This window comes from Elephas maximus, chromosome 3 (genome assembly GCF_024166365.1).
Source record: "Elephas maximus indicus isolate mEleMax1 chromosome 3, mEleMax1 primary haplotype, whole genome shotgun sequence".
Taxonomy (NCBI): domain Eukaryota; kingdom Metazoa; phylum Chordata; class Mammalia; order Proboscidea; family Elephantidae; genus Elephas; species Elephas maximus.
In genome coordinates this window covers 28,695,255-28,714,547 of record NC_064821.1, presented here as the reverse complement: position 1 = coordinate 28,714,547, position 19,293 = coordinate 28,695,255, and the positions used below count along the sequence as shown (strand labels likewise).

The 19,293-nt window shown below is 45.4% G+C and overlaps 1 protein-coding gene across 2 annotated transcripts in view; it reads right to left on the bottom strand.

Moving 5' to 3' along the window:
- Positions 1-13,290, bottom strand: part of ILF3 (interleukin enhancer binding factor 3) — a 40,096-nt gene extending 26,806 nt beyond the window's left edge. The window contains exons 1-2 of one of the 2 annotated variants that reach the window (XM_049876883.1): positions 13,201-13,287; positions 4,622-4,794 (exon numbers count right to left, since the gene is read on the bottom strand). The gene's annotated coding sequence lies outside the window, so the exon portion shown is untranslated. Of the gene's footprint in view, positions 1-4,621; positions 4,795-13,200 lie in introns of both variants that reach the window. The other variant, XM_049876882.1, reaches the window with a different exon arrangement.
- Between the last annotated feature and the right edge of the window lie 6,003 nt (positions 13,291-19,293).

The following is a 19,293-nucleotide window of genomic DNA, read 5'->3' as shown; positions in this document are numbered from 1 at the left end:
AGGCAAATAATTCAAACACCAAACAAAGTTCCGGAAATCCAATAAATCAGCAAGAACCAGGGCCACCAGCAATCACAGCCTGTTTTCTGACTATCACAGGAAATAATTATGAGCTATATGGGGAGGAGTCAGCTGTAGCTACTGCCGCGTCCAGAATTACACAGCCACCAGTCTGGCACCTATCTATGGTGGAAGCTCATCAATCCGATGATGAAGGCTGGTGTTTAAAACTGTATTTATTTATTTAGCAAGTACTTAGCATGTACCTCCTCTGTGCCAGGCACTGGGCTAGATGCTGAGCACGGTAATGGACACTTCCGAGTCCAACACAGTGCCATAAGCCAATGCTTCTTAGATACTTATCAACCCCTTCATCTCAAATTCCTTCCCCACTACAAATACCAAATGCAGAGACTTTAAAATAACTTACAAGTTGTTAAAGGTTGTGTCCCCCCCAAAATACATGTTGAATTCCTGGTTCCTATACCTGTGGATGTGATCCTACTTAGAAATGGGGGGTTTCTTTTATGTTAATGAGATCATATCAGTATAGGGTCAGTCCTAAACCCAATCACTTCTGAGCTATATAAGGACCAGAACAGACAGAGACACACACACGGGGGAAGACTGGCACCACATGAGGATCATCCACACTCCAAGGAACACCCAGGGCTAACGACAAGGAAAGAATCAACCTGATTTGGACTTGCAGCCTCCAGAACTACGAGAGAATAAACTTCTATTCTTTAAAGACACCCTCTTGTGGTATGTTTTACAGCAGCAAGAAATAACTAAGACAAATGTTAAACCAAGGTTCCAGGTAGCTAAGACTTCTTAAGGATTTTGTAGAACTGGTAGTCTAAAACCTACTAAAGGGAGTTCCTTAGAGAAATGGTTGATTTTGCACCTAAAATACCAAATACAGTAGGTGAGCCTTGGTTGTATTGCAGTAAAAGAAAGGAAGAAAGTGCTCAAAGACAAATGCAGGCTTGTCTAAAGGAAACAGAAGCTGGCTTGTGAGGGTTTCCATTGGCTATAATTGGGACAGTTATCTCAAAATTGGGACAATGTATCAAACATGATAATGATTCCACCTACAGCAAGTTCTAGAACAGGCAAAACGAATCAATGATGGGGGGCGGGAGTTGTTTCCTCTAGGGAAAAGTGGCAGGGATCACCTGGGAAGGGCCTGAGGAAGCTTTCTGGGGTGATGGCCATGGTCTACATTTTGACAGAGGTTAGGTATACGCAATGACCAAACTGCTACTCAAGACCTGTGCATTACTTTAAAAGAAAAAAATTACTGTAACTGATACCGAACTCTAGTTAATATTCAGGAGTTCCTGGGTGGTACAGATGGTTAAGCAGTAGACTGCTAGCTGAAAGACTGGTTCAAACCCACCCAGAGGTTACTTGGAAAACAGGACTGTCGATCTGCTTTAGGATATCAACCACTGAAAATCCTATGGAACAGTTCTACTCTGCATACACGGGACTGTTACAAGTTGGAATCCACAGGATGGCAACTAACAACAGTTAATATTTAGATGGATGTGGACTTAGACAACGCCAACTTTTTGCTACCTTAAAATGAATGATAAAAAAGTGTGGACCCAAGGACACAAGGCGATTATGAGCCCAAGAAACAGAAAGAGCCACACTAACCAGAAACTACATCATCCTGAGACAAGAACTAGATGGTACCCAGCTACAACCTATGACTGCCGTGACAGGGAACACAACAGAGAACCCCTGAGGGAGCAGGAGAGCAGTGGGATGCAGACCCCAAATTCTCATAAGACCAGACTTAATGGTCTGACTGAGACTAGAAGGACCCTGGTGGTCATGGCCCCCAGACCTTCTGTTGGCCCAGGACAGGAACCATTCCCGAAGCCAACTCATCAGACATGGATTGGACTGTACAATGCGTTGGAGAGGGATGCTGGTGAGGAGTGAGCTTCTTGGATCAGGTGGACACTTGAGACTATGTTGGCATCTCCTGCCTGGAGGGGAGATGAAAGGGTGGAGGGGATTAGAAGCTGGTGAAATGGACACAAAAAGAGAGTGGAGGGAAACAGCGGACTGTCTCATTAGGGGGAGAATAATTGGGAGTGTGTAGCAAGGTGTGTATGGGTTTTTGTGTGAGAGACTGACCTGATTCGTAAACTTTCACTTAAAGCACGATAAAAATTATATTTAAAAAAAAAAGCATGAAAAGGCTACATACTCTATCATTCAAACAATGACATTCTGAAAAGGGCAAAATTAAAAGATAAGTGGTTACCAGGTAGAGAGATGAATAGGTGGAGCACAGGAGGCGCTGGCAGAAGTGAAAATTGTTGTGTCTGATGATATGACACATGCATTTGTCAAATGCCATCATTTTCAACTGCATTCACAGAGTGAACCTAATGTAAACTATGGACCTTAATTAATAATAATGTATCAATACTGGTTTATCAATCACAACAAACGTACTTTAATAAAACCAAAAAACCTATGGCCTCAGAGTCTAATTACAACTCACAGTGCCCCTAAAGGACAGAGTAGAACTGCCCTATAGGGTTTCCAAGGCTGTAATCTTTATGAAAACGGACTGCCAGATCTTTCTCCTGCAGAGTGACTGGTGGCTTCGAACCACCAACCTCTCAGTGGTGCTTTAATCACAGTGTCACCAGGCTTCTTATCACACTAAAACAAGATGTTAACAGAATAAACTGTGTTGGGGCTGACAGGGAGTATATAGGAATCCGCTGTACTTCCTGTGCAATTTTTCTATAAACCTAAAACTGCTCTAAAAAATAAAACGAATTAAAAAAAAAAAAGTGGACTGATGGATGAACAGAACAACAGATGGGTGGAAAGACATATGAAACAAAGTATAGTCAAATGTCAATGGTAGAATCTAGAATATGTATAGAGGTTTTCACCATAAATTTATATCACCTTTTATGTTTGAAAATTTTTTACAGTAAAACGTTGCAAAAATACAGCTATAACTGATTCAACACGTTCAATTAAAAAAAACCACAAGTCCATAATAATACTTATCTTTTAAAAACCTAATTTGCCACCATCGGAGCTGTCTACATCCCAACTCTTCACTCTGAAACTGAACTCACCCTAGTTGGTGCTACTACATGCCTACTAAAAATGCCACCCAAAAAACCAGATGTTTGGATTAGAAAACCAGCCTTCTGCTGCTGGGAAAACAGGATACCAATGGTATTAAAATACCACCCTATCAAAAAGTCCTCAAGGACACTCACATGCCCCAAACACACCTGTCTTCACACAAACATCCCACATGCAGATTTCCACAGGCACCCCAAGAAAGCACCCGCAGGGCTCAAGCTACCATACTTTGCCAGTCTGCAGTCCATTCATCCCAGAACCCTCCCTCCTCCTTTAGAGTACGTCAGGGCAATGCCTCCCAATTCAGTAGAAAAAGCAAGTGAGTAGTACCAATTACCCGAACTAAAACAAATGTTTAAAAACTGAGGTTAATGCTCCTTTCCAGAGCTACAAAAATGGGCTCATCTGTCTGAGTCCCAGATTTGTCATCCAAGCCATCTTCTCTGAAGCCAGCATTCCTGGCCTTGAATGCCAGGAAATCCATCGCATTAACTGAGCCAGGGGTCTTCTGAGCAAGCAGAAACCTCCTTTTCAAGAGCATTTTTAGCGAGGAACATGCTAACAAGAAGCCCACAACACCCATCTACCTGCAACACACACACAACTTGATTCAAACTTGGGTACAAGTAAAGCCAGATATTTACCAGCCTCGCATCTAAGAAGAAGCTGAGGGAAGATATGGGTGGAAAGCGAACTCTAAGGAATTTAAACACAACCTGTATGCGGTTTGGGATGTTCTAACACAGAGGGATCAGATTGTTTTCTTTTTCTGGTTCCTGAAACCAGCCCACCCACAGCATGCAGTTACAGAAGTTTAAACCACAAACATTACACTTGAGGTGTGATGACCATCTTTCAGACCTCTCACTAATTATGATATGAACCTCGTGGTACTTGCTGTTGGTGAAGAAAGATACCCAAACTAGCATGCCTGACTCAACAAATGTCTGCAGAATGAACATACAGGTACAGTGTTAACATCTTAACAGGAATCTCAAAACTCAAACCCACTGCTGTCTAGTAGATTCCAACTCATCGCGACCCTACAGGACAGAGCAGAACTGCCCCGTAGAGTTTCCAAGGGGCGTCTGGCGGATTCGACCTGCTGACCTTTTGATTAGGAGCCATAGCATTTAACCACTACGCCACCAGGGTTTCCTTAACAGGGATAGCCCCATGGATTTTCCAGGGTGGAAGGGGATTATATGACACACACATGCAGGAAGCTGGCCTGTTCCTGGGTATCTCAGAGGATCCTATAGCTCTCCTCACAACTCTGGGGAACCGTCCTGAAGTGGATGCTCATCTCAGACGGCTGGAACTCAGATTTGAAATTTACAATGCTACAACCTAGTGCCCCTGGTTTCTTGACCACTGGAGCGGTTCTGGGGCCCTGGTGGCTCGGTGGTTAAGCACTCGGATGCTAGATCAGTGGTTTGAACCCACCAGCCTGCTCCAAGGCAGAAAGATGTGGCGGTCTACTTACATAAAGATTTACAGCCTTGGAAACGCTATGAGGCAGTTCTCCTCTGTCCTGTATGGTCACTGTGAGTCAGAACTGACTTGACGGCAATGGGTTTGGTTTGCGTTTGGCGTTATCTTGGATTGTGAAGTGAAATGACTGCTTAAACTTTTACAGATTCACATCATCGGGACGCACTGAAAAGAACCAACAAAGCAACCCAATCAGAAGATGCCAATCTAAAATCTGATCATCAGTGCCACACTGAGCAATTTAAACACTCAACAAAAATCTGAAGTCTAGTGGAATAGTTCCCAGTTCTGTTTCCAACAATACTTTTATTGGTTAATGAGGAGATGGCAAAATTAGAAATAAAAATATTTTCACAAATTTTCTTCAATTTTAAAGAACTGTCCACTGTCCTTTGCTCTAAATTAATTTTCTTCTTATGTTTTTAGTGTTAAGATGCCCTTTCTTCTTATGAAAGGATGGACGTAGTCTAAGGTAACCACTTAAATATTTTACTTGACAAAAAAGTTGACAAGTACAGGTTGTTCCCAAAATGTCTGTGGAATTTCCACCGCTCTGGGAGACCGGGACTTGGGGACCACTGGTATTGCGGAGCACCCACTGGTTTTGGAGACAGAAACGCCAGGTTTGCGCCGGGGCTAATGTGGCAGCTGTGGGGCCTTGGGCAAAAATCACTTAGCCTTTCAAAGGTGGATCAAAAATGAACATGAAAATAACACCTTCCCCTCAGAGTTGCAGATATTAAGATAATGCAGGGAAATACTTTGTAAACTGTAAAACTACAGATACAATGTAATAAAGGAGTCACTTTAACTATTTTTAGAGCAGGGCTCCCAAATGGTCTGAACCCCTCCTGAGAATCTGCTTTTCCACCCCACCTATACTGAATCAAACCTTACAGTTTAACAAGATCCCCAGGTGATCCCACTGCTCTACCAGTGGTTCTCAGAACTGACCTCTAATCAGCAGCATTAGCATCACCTGGGAATCTGTTAGAAATTCAACTTCCCAGCAGGGGTTCAAACCAGCTGGCAGCCGCGTCTGAGATGAACCAATGTGAAAAGGAGGACCGGGCAGTGTTTTGTTCTGTGGTACACAGGGTCACCATAAGTCGAAAGCGACTTGATGGTATCTACCAACAGAAATAATGTTTTAAAACCTGCCTGTGAGAGAACACACAGTATCACAGAAAAATGTTTAGCTCTTCAAGCAGCAGCCAGGGCAAGGGGGAAGCAAGCTCATGGAATCTTCCCACCCTTCTAATTTATCCCCATAATGAGGCCTTGGATTCTTTTTTTTTTTTTTTAACTTAGTATGCAATTTAATTTTGTTTACTTCTCCCAAAAGTGTTTCTTTCTAGTTTAAAATAATCAAAAATTTAAAAACCCTATCCTCAAAAACATTAAACATTAATACACAGACACCTAAATTATTTTAATGGGCAAAGGTGTCTTCTTCTAAATTAAACTTTTGAGAGAACTCTAGATTCACATGCAGTCATAAGAAACGATACAGACAGATCCTATGTACCCTTCACCCATGGTAATAGCTTGCAAAAGTATGGTGCAAGTCCATCCAATTGGGAAAAAAAACTTGATTAAGAAAGGCTAACTTTAACTTGTTCAATGCCATAATCTTATCAGTGGTAGACTAGAGTTCCTCAGAAGAGGAAGTGAAGCAGAGAATATAACTGCTAATGTCAGAAAGATCTTGGCTGAAAGCAGAGAATAACAGAAAGATGTTTACCTGTGTTTTATCAGCTATGCAAAGCATTCGACTGTGTGGATCATAACAAATTATGGATAATATTGTGAAGAATGGGAAATTTCAGAGCACTTAACTGTGATCATGCGGAACCTGTACATAGACTAAGAACCAGTCAATTCGAACAAAACAAGGGTATACCACATGGTTTAAAGTCAGGAAAGGTGTGCTTCAGGGTTGTATCTTTTCAACATAATTATTCCATCTGTATACGGAGCAAATAATCCCAAGAAGCTCGACTATATGAACAACGGGGCATCAGGACTGGAGAAAGACTCACTGACCACCTGCGATATGCAGATGATACAACCTTGCTTGCTGAAAGTGAACAGAATTTTGAAGCACTTACCGATGAAGATCCAAGACTACAGCTTTAACTATAGATTACACCTCCACATAAAGAAAACACAAATTCTCACAACCGGACCAATAAGCAACATCATGACAAATGGAGAAGAGACTGAAGTAGTCAAGGATTTCATTTTACTTTGATCCATAATCAACGTCCATAGAAGTGGCAGTGAAGAAATCAAACAACGTATTGGATCAGGCAAAGCTGCTGCAAAAGACCTCTTTAAAGTATTAAAAAGCAAAGATGTCGCTTTTAGGACTAAGATGCACCTGCCCCAAGCCATGGTATTATCAATTGCCTCATATGCTTATGAAGGCTGGACAACAAATAACGAAGATAGAACAACAACAGAGTCAAAGTAACGTGTTCTCCCCACTCAACCATGTTCCCCCTTCTCTAAGGCTACTACAATGCCAGAGGACAAAAAAAAAAAAAAAAAACTATAGGGCAGTATCATGACCAGGACACTGACATTCACACAGTCAAGATGCAGAAGAGTTCCATCACCCCAAGGACCCTCCTGTTGCCTTTTTTTAGTCACATCCACCTCCCAATCTCCCCCTAATCCCTAGCAATCACTAATCCACTCACCATTCTATAATTTTGCTGCTTCGAAAACGCTATATAGGTGGAAATATACAGAGTGTAACTTTTTTTGAAATTGGCTTGCTTTACTCAGCACAACTGCCTCAAGATTCACCCGAGTTGTTATGCACATCAATAGTTCCTTTTTATGGCTAAAGTAGTATCCCATGATACGGATGTAACACTGCTTGTTGAACTACTCACCCACTGAAGGACATCTGCATTGTTTCCAGCTCTTGGCTATTATAGTTGAAGTTGCCATGAGCGTTTGTATACAGGTTTTTGTGTGAACACAAATTTTCAATTCTTTGGGATACATGCCCAAGAGTGCAACTGCTGGGTCATACGGTAGCTGCCTGGTTTTTTGTTTTTGTTGTTCATAATATATACCGCAAAAACCAAAAAAAAAAAAAAACCAAACCCAGTGCCGTCCAGTCGATTCCAACTCAGCCATCCTACAGGACAGAGTAGAACTGCCTCATAGAGTTTCCAAGGAGCAGCTGGTGGATTCGAACTGCCAACCCTTTGGTTAGCAGCTGTAGCACTTAACCACTATGCCACCAGGGTTTCCATATGCTGCAACGTATACACCAATTCAACAGTTTCTACATATACCACTGAGTGACTCCGATTACATCCTTCAAGTTGGGCAACCATTCTCAACCCTCCTTTTCTGATTTGTTTCTCCTCCACTAACATAAATTCACTGCCCCCTAAACTTTCTGTCTAACCTTTCAAGTTGCTGTTGTCAGTCTGATCCTATACAGTTCTTAAAAGTACATAACGCCCAAAGCAAACATTTTTTACTAATTAAAACACTTAAAAAGTGCCAAGACTTCATGGGCACTTTTTTCGGTTCAAGGTTTAAAGATTATCTCTGGGCAATAGTTTCAGGGGTTGATCCAACCTTCATGGCTCCAGGAAGTTTGGAGTCTATGAAAATTTGCAATTCTGTTCTGTATTTCTCCTCTTTTGATTGGGATTCTTCTATAGCATCTCTGATCAAAATGTTCAGTAATGGTAGCTGGAGATCACCCAGTACTTCTGGTCTCATGGCAAAGGATGCTTGCTTGTTTAGTTTTATAGGAAACCCCCAAACTATTTTTCAAAACTGAAGGCTTGGGTTTTAAAAAAACAAACGAGCTGACTTCACCAAAATCGATTCAATTCACCTTCCCTCCACTCCTGTCAGGTCATACAACCACTTGGCAAAGCTGGGTCATCGGTCATCGATGAGCCCCCTCACTGGACAGCCCAGAGAACTACCATGTTGACTGATCTGCCATTATTTATTCTCTCCTGCAAGGATGCTGCACAGGTCACCCACTTGACAAATTATTTAAGTGTTTTTTCAATGAGCCACAGGGCTGGGCTGGTTATTCCCATGCAGTTGACATTTAGATTTTTTTTTTTAATTATGAATACAAAGCAAGGATTTATTAAACTGCAAAATAATCTAGATGTATTGAGAAGCAAAGCTAACTTGCAACATTTCATTCTTAAACACACACACACTCAGATAAGAAACAGTAGTTCAAAGGCAACCGCAAAAAAATCAAGTGCCCTGAAAGATTAATATCTTAATGAAAATAATGAGGGTGCTTGATTGGAACCTTCAAGGAAAATTTCATGAATCTCAAATTGCAGACACAATTATTTCCTATTAATCACCTTTTTTTATATATAAACATAATTTGGAGCAAAGCCACATATTCTGATAAAAAGACTACACATTCAACTTGGTGACTAAATAATCCTTGGGGGCCATATGCAGCCCCCCCATCACCACAGAAGTGGAGCTCAGATAGTAAGCTCATTTTCTATTTCTTCATTATACGGACATTTAATATAAACCTAAATTTCAACTGAACATCACTTTCACAAGCCATCTGAAAACGGCAGATGTGAAAATTCTATTTGAATTCCCAATCGATATTTACAACGTAAAGTGCTATCTTGGGAAAAAAAAACTCACACAAATTCAACAGATGACAAAAATAAGGGACAATTTTTAAAAATCCTTACACTGAGGCAGCTCCCTAACACGTGCCCACCCTGCTTTCCCTATTATTTCAGAAATGCATCACAGAGAGGTACCAGCTTACCCTAAGTAATAATGCCGAGAGATAACCCAGTTGCTTCAAACAAAATAGCCAAATGATGCAGCAGGAAACTAAAGTCCGTCTCATCGCCTCAGGGCACGAACCCCCTTCACTGACTCACTTTGTGCAGACTCCAGGCAAACCACTAAAAAAAAAAAATTTATCTGCCTCTAATTCCAAACCCTTCTGTTTGAAACAAAAATCAAATCTCTCTCTTCCAGGACCTTACTAAAGATAGGAACTACCCAAAATGTCATTGTTAGCTGCCATCAAGTCGAGTCCGACCTCATGGCAACCACACACACAACAGAACAAAATGCTGCCTGGTCCTGTGCCATTCCCACGGTTGGTTGTAAATCAGATCACTGTGATCTATAGGGTTTTCATGGGTTGATTTTTAGAATTACAATCACCAGGCCCTTTTCCCTAGTCCATCTTAGTCTGGAAGGTCCACTGAAACCCGTTCAGGATCACAGCAACACACAAGCCTCCTCCGACAGATGGGTGGGTGGTGGCTGCGTATGAGGTGCATGGGCCAGGAATCCAACCCAGGTATCCTGCATGGAAGGGGAGAATTCCATTACTGAACCGCCACTGCCCCCAAAGTACAGAGCCTATTGGAAAAGCCCAACCAAGGTCCAACTGGAGCCCAACCAAGGTCCAACTGGTTTCCATTCCCTGAGAGCAAAATGAAGGAGGAGGGTCAGGAATCGGCGGAGGAAATGGAATATGTGTGTCTAACGGCCTCTATGAACTGCCTTCTTTGCTAACAGAAGTGGATGATGTCTGGCTACCAATACCAAACATTTAGATAAAGGATTCTATAGAAGAATCCTGATCAAGAGAGAGAAAATATAGAACAGAATTTCAAATTTTCATGGAATGCAGACTTTCTGCAGCTACTGAGGCCGGATGACCCCTGAAACTAACCCTGAGGGAATCTTCAAACCTTGAACTGAAGCTATCCCCTGAAGTCCTCTTTGTACCAAATAATCATTTAGCCTAACGAGAAGAATATCTATATTAAGCATTACACTCTTTTAAAGAATTATCTATGCACGACCAAACTAACAACCACAACCAAGGACAAAGCCATTGCCACTGAGTAGATTCTGACTCACAGCAACCCTACAGGACAGAGTAGAGCTGTCTCATAGGGTTTCCAAGGAGCTGGTGGATTTGAACTGCCAACCTTTTAGTAAGCAGCCAATCTCTTAACCACTGCACCACCAGGACTCCAAATTGACAACAACTCAAAAGCACAGATCAGAAGCTAAGCGGGGCATTGAGTTTGTGTTATGATGACGAAATAGTCTGAAAAAGGTTGCCCAAAAAAAAGGTGGCACAACTTGAAAAATGTGACCATTGTCAGTGAATTGTACACGTACAAACTCAAATGGTATATGTTTTATTGTGTATACTTTCACCAAAAAAATACAATGTAACAATAACAGGACCAAAAAAACCCTTATTTTTTGCAGCAATATTAATGAAGTAGAAAGTTCAATCAAAGCAAGATTCAAATAAAATGTCACAACTTTGTGGGCCACACATGCTAGTACTGCATGGGGGGAGGCCGTTTACAGGGCTTTCAAAATTTCACAAGATTAAGCAACCTGATGAGAAAATATAGCAGGATGAAGAGCCCAAGCAGGTATAAATCCAGGCTTCTTGGGGAAAGGAATCACTCCTTTGAGGCCATGAAAGGCGAAATCAGAAGTGGTGAGGAGGGTGACAGAGTTAAGAGGAAACTGTCCCAGTCCAAAGAAAACTTCCAAAGCCTTTCTCAAAAGCAAAAACATTTCTAACCCCTACATCTTGCTAAAACATAAAGACTAACAAGATGCTGCCTTACATCCAGGAGAGAGAAGAGGACAATTTAGAAGGCTCTTTCTCCACCACCAGCTTCACCTGTCCCTACCTGAAGACCTTAACCAGGCAAGCACCATACATTTGCCATATCAAAATATTAGGAACTGTCCATACCAATATATCTGACAGAAGAAATTTAAGAAAAATAAAAAAGTCTTAGATTCCTTACTCCCAGAAATACTGTACTCCAAAACTCTAAGGAAAGAGCTAAGGAATTTTTGCCTGCAGGCACTAGACAAGTTCAATCAGGAAAAACAAAAACTACAATCATACACCTCTGTTCCAGCAAGAGGGTGATTCCCTGGCTTATCCAAGCTCCAGCAGGATAAGGAGTCTGATAAAGCAGTACCCGGTGCTGGCAGTATTGCTCAGCCCCCAAGCTAAACTAGAAGACCAGCCAGGCAACGCCAGGGCCTGCAGAGATTCCACACACAAACCCCAGGGACCAATGGCTGCCCACATTGCCAAGAAACAGCTCAAGGCAAAGACTCCACGACTACAGGACAGGGATGGTAGCACCTGCCAGTACCCTGGGGGCTTTCTTTTCTCTCTCCCAGTTCTGGTTCCCACACTCATTCACAGCGGGCTGGCTGCTGTAACATCCCACAAGACCACACACACAGCATAGTGACAGCACTGTGAGCAATCTGTGGTCATTCCAAATCACAAATACCTGCGCAAAGGGGAGCTTAAAATCCCAATTCGAATCGTTAAACTCTGGGTGGCCCGTAAAGCCCAAGTATGCCATCAGATCACCCACTTCTAAAGCAAGGTAGAATCCTAAGCAATCAGAAAGACAAGCTCAGAATCACGAAAACACGAGTAGGGGAGAGAAATTTAAGCAAAATCAATGCGTCCTTGCTGGCCCATCACGTCCCCTCAGCGGAATCCCAATCAACTTTCCATCAATTTTGGAATCATTGAGTAGATGGCTTACTCTGTTTACACACAGAACAGGGGAAGAACATACTGATCACTGTACACTCCAAATAACTCACCCAGGCAGACGATTAACCCAAGCAGAACCTCGACAGCAACCTCAAGAATCTCAATCGCTAAACTACTTGATAAAATAGAGGTAGAGAAGGATTTCAAACCCCTAAGTTCAGGTTCCAATCTTGGAAGACATATTGCACAAGAGAAACCAATTCCAAATAACAGGAAAAATTAAATATCACAGAAACACCTCAACAAAGGGAAAGCTTAAACCCTCCCGAATTTGGATCCCAATCTGGGGGAGGCCTAGCTGACCACAGACTTGGAAATCTCCAGAACTCACAAAAAACCTTATGGGGAGTTCGCGTAGGGACGGGGTTCCAGGAAGGGGGTACGCCTCCCCGCGCCGAATGAGGACAAAGGAGCCGGCGTTGCCCGCCTAGGGAACCTGGGACCCTCCTGGAACCCGGAGCGGGAACGGGACAAAGAAGAGGAGGGGGCGAGAAGGGGGGTTACTCACGCCGCGCGGGCCGGAGGGGGTGTGTGCTCCCGGCACGTGCGCGCCGAGCGCCGCAACAGACAAAGCCCGGTCCGGGGGAAGCGGCGGCCCGGAGCCTGGTGCGCGCGCACCCCCCGCGCGAGGTGCCGCTGCCGGCTGAGGGGCCGTGAGATGGGGGGACGGATGCGCGCGCACCGGGCCCTGCCGCCGCCGCGGCCGCCATTTTGTTTCCTTGGCACAATGGGGGAGAGTAACGGCCGAGCGCGGGAGCGAAGCAGACAAGAAAGCAACCGGCTAGGCGCCCGGGTGAGGGGACCCGACGGCCAAGGCGGAGGCGGGGGGCGCAAGGCGCCTCAAGCCTTGTCACCGCGACCCCCAAGCCGGGCCCGCGCCGAGAAGGAAGGCGGACGGGGGGAGGGGCAGAGGCGGGAGCAGGCCCAGCCGCCGCCACATTGGCACTTACCTCGTTGGCGTCCTCTTCCCCGACCGCAGCCACCGCCCTCCTACCAGAGCCCCCCGGGGTCTCCCCCCAAAAGCCACGCGGTGTGCGCTGGGCTGCTGAATCCAACTGCAATGGCGAGAAGAGGAGGAGGAGGAGCTGAGGCCGGGGGCGAGCGAGCGAGCGGGCGCGCACGCGCGCCAGGGGGAGATGCGGGAGCACGTGACTGGCCGGAGCCCCGCCCCCTCGCCGTCGCGTTGCTGCTCGACGCAGGCCCAGCGGAACAGGAGGGAGGGGCCAAAGGAGATGGAGGGGGTGGTCTCGGCCACGTGACGGGGGCGTACGTGTTGCGTGACTGGTCACGTGGCTCTAGTATGTTTTCCCCTTTTTTCTACGACTTTGCCTGATCATGTGACAGTGGCGCATTCCTTGTCCTCCTTGGCCACGTGACGAGGACTTTTACGCCTTACCTTTGCTGTATTGGTAGCCCTGCGTCAGGTGACCAAGTAGCCGCTTCTATTTTAATGGTGGTTTTTTGGCGGCTATTACGACGTGACGCACGGCCAAGGGCGGGGGGCGGAGCCTCCGCGAGGTGAGAAAACAGTGTAATCCGCACGCCTGCGCAGCCGCCATCTTCCACTCGTCGCTCTGAGTACGTTGACGGAAGTGGCTTTGCAAGCCAGGGGCGTGAGCGTCGTATTAGTAGCGGGATTTCGGTCAAGGAGATTCGTTTTCCACCGGAGACTGCTCCGCGGGGCTTTTTCCCCACCGTCCATATCTCCCCCAAGGGACTGAGACGCCTTGAGGTGCGTGTGCGAGGAACGGCCGGGCCGAGCCCCTAGTTACTGCTAAGGCCCGGGAACGGCTCAAGTGAGCACCTGGATTTTTGGTCCCGCAAACCTTTCTTGATGGAGCACCCTTCCTTCGTTAAGGCCCCGGAGCCTCCGAAGGGCAGAACCGGGCTGGTCGGGATGCTCCAGTCCTCCTTTCACAGAGGAAAAACTTAAGATCTGTTCGCGGGAGAGCTGGGACTGAGGACGCTCGGCGGGAGAGCTGGGACTGAGGACGCTCGGCAGCAGCTCGAGGCTCATAAGTAGAGGCATCGGTGACTCGCCTTCTGTTTGCAAACTCGATTTCATTGACTCCTCCCAGGCTTTTTGTGAGGCCCCAGTGTACACAGTCTGTGCTTAAACTTAGCCCACTCCCTTCCAGTGTCAGAGCGGCACGCAACAGGAATAGTTGCTAGGCAGGTTGGCGGGCTGTTGTTCAGACCTTTCTGGAATTCGGGGCAAGAGGCGCAAGGAGTTGAAAAGACTTCTTTTCGGAGGGAGCTTAGAAGTCGTTCTAGACGTATCTTCCTTGCAAAAACGAAGGGACGGTGCATCAAAATCGTTACAGGATCAAATGTCAGTCCTGTGTGATCAAGCCTGCCTTTCCTTATCTACAAAATGGTGATAATTAAAAAAAAAAAAAAGCCACATTGTACAATGTTTTGTACAGCGTAAATGCCCCAGAATGATACCTTTTATTAAGAAAAGAAGGTGTAAAAATATGATCTTGGAAATAAGTGCATGCTGCACCTACAGCTTTTTTTTTTTTTTTAATTTGGCAAAGGTTTCTGAATAGGTAATACTTTTACATGGTAAAGTGAAATATAACACCTGTGTCCCATTGACACCCAGATACCTTCCCTCTTAGCTACTGTAAAGCTCTTGTGTATTTCTACAGAGATTTTCTTTCCGCTAAAAAAGTGTAATTGTATTTTTATTATTTTCTACATAAGTAGTAGTCATTTTGCTTCTTGCTTTTTTTTCCCCACTTGATAATACTTGGAGATCTTTCTTACAGATACAGATCTTGAAATTCAAGAAAGTTTTGGTAGAATTAGTGGAAATGGATTCTGACAAAATTGATAAAAGTCTAGATTGTTCAAGGTCACTGTGATGATTATGGTGATAACAGAACCTAAAATGATTCTTGTATGCATGGTCTCTCGTTTGAGCCCCCAAGCTATGAGATCAGCCATCTCCCTATTTGACTGTGAGACTCAGACCAAGTGACTTCCCTAAGCTCATAGCGCTACCAAGTGGCAGAACAGGGGCGGTTTCTAATTTTCTGACTCCCAAGTTCTTGGGAGGCACCCAAGTTTAAATCTCTGAAGAACTTGCTTTTGGGGATCTCATTCTTCTAAGGCAACTCCTATCAAAGGGGCCTCCAACACCCGAGGTTTGTAGGGTCTTGATAATAAGCACAGCCTTTGGATCAAACAAAAACCATTGAGGAGCCCAGGACTGATGTCAGGAGTTGTTCAACCTCAGGGGGGTTGCTTGAGTGCTGGGCATGAAGCTTGAGAAGTGGTTGTCATTTTTATTGTTACCCACTGGACTGGTGCCCTGTCCAACCTGGTTCTTTAGTGAGAAGAGCACTAGCCTGGAGTTGTTAAAGTATCAAGGAAACTGAACTCCCTTAAAAGTTCAGTCGGCCTGGATACACCCCTACCCCACCCACCAGGGGCTTCAGCCCAACCATCTGACAAGCTCCATTATCATGCTTCCTGTTCTTGTTATCTCCTTGGTCAGGATACAAGATAGACAACCTAAGATGCCATCTGTCTTCTCTCATCTCTGCAACTCTGTGTCTCCTACCTTGCCCAACCTCCTGCCACTGGCACGTCTTTCACTGCACTGTGGTTAACAACCACCAGTGTGTTCAACCATTCTCTCACTTCCTTGCCTCAACTGACACCTCTCTGTCATCTTCTCTCCCCACCAGCCCTTCCCACTTATTGATTGAAGATTGAGGTTGTCCCTTGTTGCCTGTTCAGGACATGTTCTGCCATCCTCAGGGCCTTTAATGTCCTCATGAAGAGCTTCTCCATTCATTATCTTCCTGGTCTTCAGAGATTTCTCCCACTTCAGCCTCCCCTGCCCCCACTCTCCCGATCACACCTGAGAACGTCTCCCCTTGAAAGCTTTTGACCAATGTCTCTTGCCTTCCCTCCCTTTCGGTAGAGTGGATACGTGCTGACGACAGTGCTTTGGGGAACCACCCCTGTTCCTTGCTCAGTCTATGGAGTTCAGATGGCAGGTTCCACTGCCTGACTTCCAAACTAGGCCCATGGCCTGGCACAGTGGTTGGTTCAGGAGTAGGTGACCAAAACCAGGCAGTCGGAGCCAGTAAGCATCAGGTCTGGGCTTTTGGAGTGAGAGAAGCTCTCATCTCTCGTGAGCAGGGAAAATGTAAAGGCATTATTGGGGCAAGGGGTGCCCCTTGATGAGAGAACTAAACGAAGAACGAAGCCACCCAGGAGAAGGATAAGCCCAAAGACGGAGCAAGAGCAAGGTCAAAACATGGCCACATCATCTGAGCCCCTGGATCCAGCCAGGCCTCAGGTTTTGGAGTTGACCCTCACAGTGTTGAAACTTGTGAGAAAAAGTTCAGGTAACTACACACAGTGATGCCATCGTGCGGGCCACATGTACTACCCCCACAACCTTGAGTGTATTATCTTTACCTTGCCTGTCCATCCCTGCCACCCTGAAGTCCCTGCTGCTCTGGTCAGCTTTTGCTGTCATCCCTCATGACAGCTGTTTGTGGCTTGTGCCTGCTTAACCTCCAGGCCCCCTCTAATCTTGTTCTAATCTTGTTTGGATTAGAGAACCAAGGCTTTCGTTTGGGAAACCACTTTTCTCCCACTCTGTGCCTCCTAGGTGAGGCCCACCTCACCTTCAGCTGGCTCTGCACCAGGTCTGGCCAATCAGAACCTCACTTCTCCTCTGGCCCAGTGATTGGTTTGCAGACATTTCACTCTGATGGGCCAAGGCAGAGGCAACCCTGGGTCTTGTCTGATCTGCTGAGAAAGAGGGGCGCTCTTTCTACTGGGGCTATTGGGCTGGGAGGATGGAAACCTCCCAGCATAGACAGTCTGCTGTGTCCTTTGGCAACTTCATTCATTCATTTATTGAAGCACGAACTCTTCCCACCTCAGGCCTTTGCACTGGCTATTCCCTTTTCCTGAAACACTTTTATCAGAGGTGTTCAGAGCTCCCTCCTCACTTCTCTCAGTTTGGCTCATATACCACCTCCTCCAAGAGGCCTGCCTATCCAGACCACCATTTTTTAAGAGCACTATCCAATTTCCCTGTTTTATATTTCTTCCAAGTATTTATCACCACTTATCATATATATCCACAACCTGTCTTGTCAGTTTGCCGTACTGTGATGGCTTGTGAGTTCTTAAGATGCTGGAATCTATGCTACTTGCTACTTGGTATTCACTTCAAGTACCAAGAGGGTCCACCCATGGTGGACAGGTTTCATCAGAGCTTCCAGACTAAAGCAGACTAGGAAGAGAGGCCTGGTGATCTACTTCTGAAAATTAACCACTGAAAACCTGTCGACCACAACAAATCTAGTGCTGGAAGATGAGCCCGCTAGATTGAAAGATACTACACAATAGCTGGAGCGATGGACTCAAACGTACCAATGATCATGAAGATGGCACAGGCCTGGGCAATGTTTCACTCTGTTACATATATAAGGTTGCCATGGATTAGGGCCAACTGGATGGCAACAACAACATTATTTGTTAAGTTGTTTATTATGTGTCTCACTCACTAGAGTGTAAACTCTGAGACCAGGGAACACGGTGCTTCTTGTACGCTTCTGTATCTCCACTACCTAGACAGTGCCTGTCTAAGAGCACTCCAAACAGTGCTGAGCAAGCACATAGGTCATTCCCCCACACCTGCAGCCCAGTAGGCCCCAGATCAGTCCATCCTCACAGATATGAAGCAAAAAGGGAATTCTTTTTCCCTTAAGCAATTTTTTATGAAAGAACCTTGTAATGGATCTTAAGTGTACAACTTGGTAAATATTTACGTAGCACACATCTGTGTAACCACCGCCGTAATCAAGCTGAGGAACATTGTCACCACTGAAGGAAGCTCCCTCATGTTCTTCCCAGACAGTTCTCAGCCCTTACAGGCAGCTCCTCTTCTTACATCACCAGGATTAGCTTTACCTATTCGAGAATTTTCTAGTTTGATTAAAGCTTGTTGGGAGCTCACAGACCGTCTGGAAGCACTAGAGAAGCTGGCTGTAAGGACCAAGCAGCTTGGAGCAGCTCTGGGGACATCCGGTGAAGAGACTGTCACACAGCCCTTCCCTCATGGAGCTGCATGGGGCGGGGGGAGGGCAGGCCACAATAAGAGAATTATAGAATATGTCCGATGGTGGCAATTGCTACGGACAAAAATAAAGCTGGGGTACAGGGGTGGGGCAGGTGGCAATTTTAAGTAGGGTAATGGGCCAAAAAGCCCTTATGAGGAGCTGAGAAAGGGTAGCTGTCCTAGTTATCTAGTGCTGCTGTAACAAAAATACCGCCAGTGGATGGCTTTAACAAACACATTTATCTCCTCACAGTTTAGGAAGCTAGAAGTCCGAATTCAGGGCATTGGTTCTGGGGAAAGGCTTTCTGTCTCTGTAGGCCCTGGGGGAAGGTCAATGTTCCTTGGTTCCTTGTTAATCTTCCTGTGGCATGGCGTCTATCTTCCCCCCATCTCTGCTTGTTCCTCTGTCCTAATTTGCTCTTTTTATATGTCAAAGGTGATCGGCTTAAAACACACCCTATACTGATAAGGTTTCTTACATAACAAAGAAAACCCATTCCCAAATGGAATTATAACCACAGGTATACCCAAAACCAAAACACCAAACCTGCTGCCCTCAAGTTGATTCCAACTCACAGCAGCCCTATACAGAGTAGAACTGCCCCGCCCCACAGAGTTTCCAAGGAGCGCCTAGTGGATTCAAACTGCCGACATTTTGGTTAGCAGCTGTAGCTTTCTTGACCACTACGCCACCAGAGTTTCCAGTCACAGGTATGGGGGTTAGGGTTTACACTACAAATTTTGAGGGGACACAGTTCAAACCATCACAGAGGCCAAGCAGATTGCTGAGACAGATGAGTGTTCCAGCACAGGGAACAGCCACTGCAAAGGTCCAGAGGTGGGAAGGCTCTTGCTGAAGGAGGAGGAAGGAGGCAGGGGGGACATCCAGGAGGAAACAGGGAGGGATGAAAGGGCAGGTAGGTCCTGTAGGGCCCCAAAGGCCCAA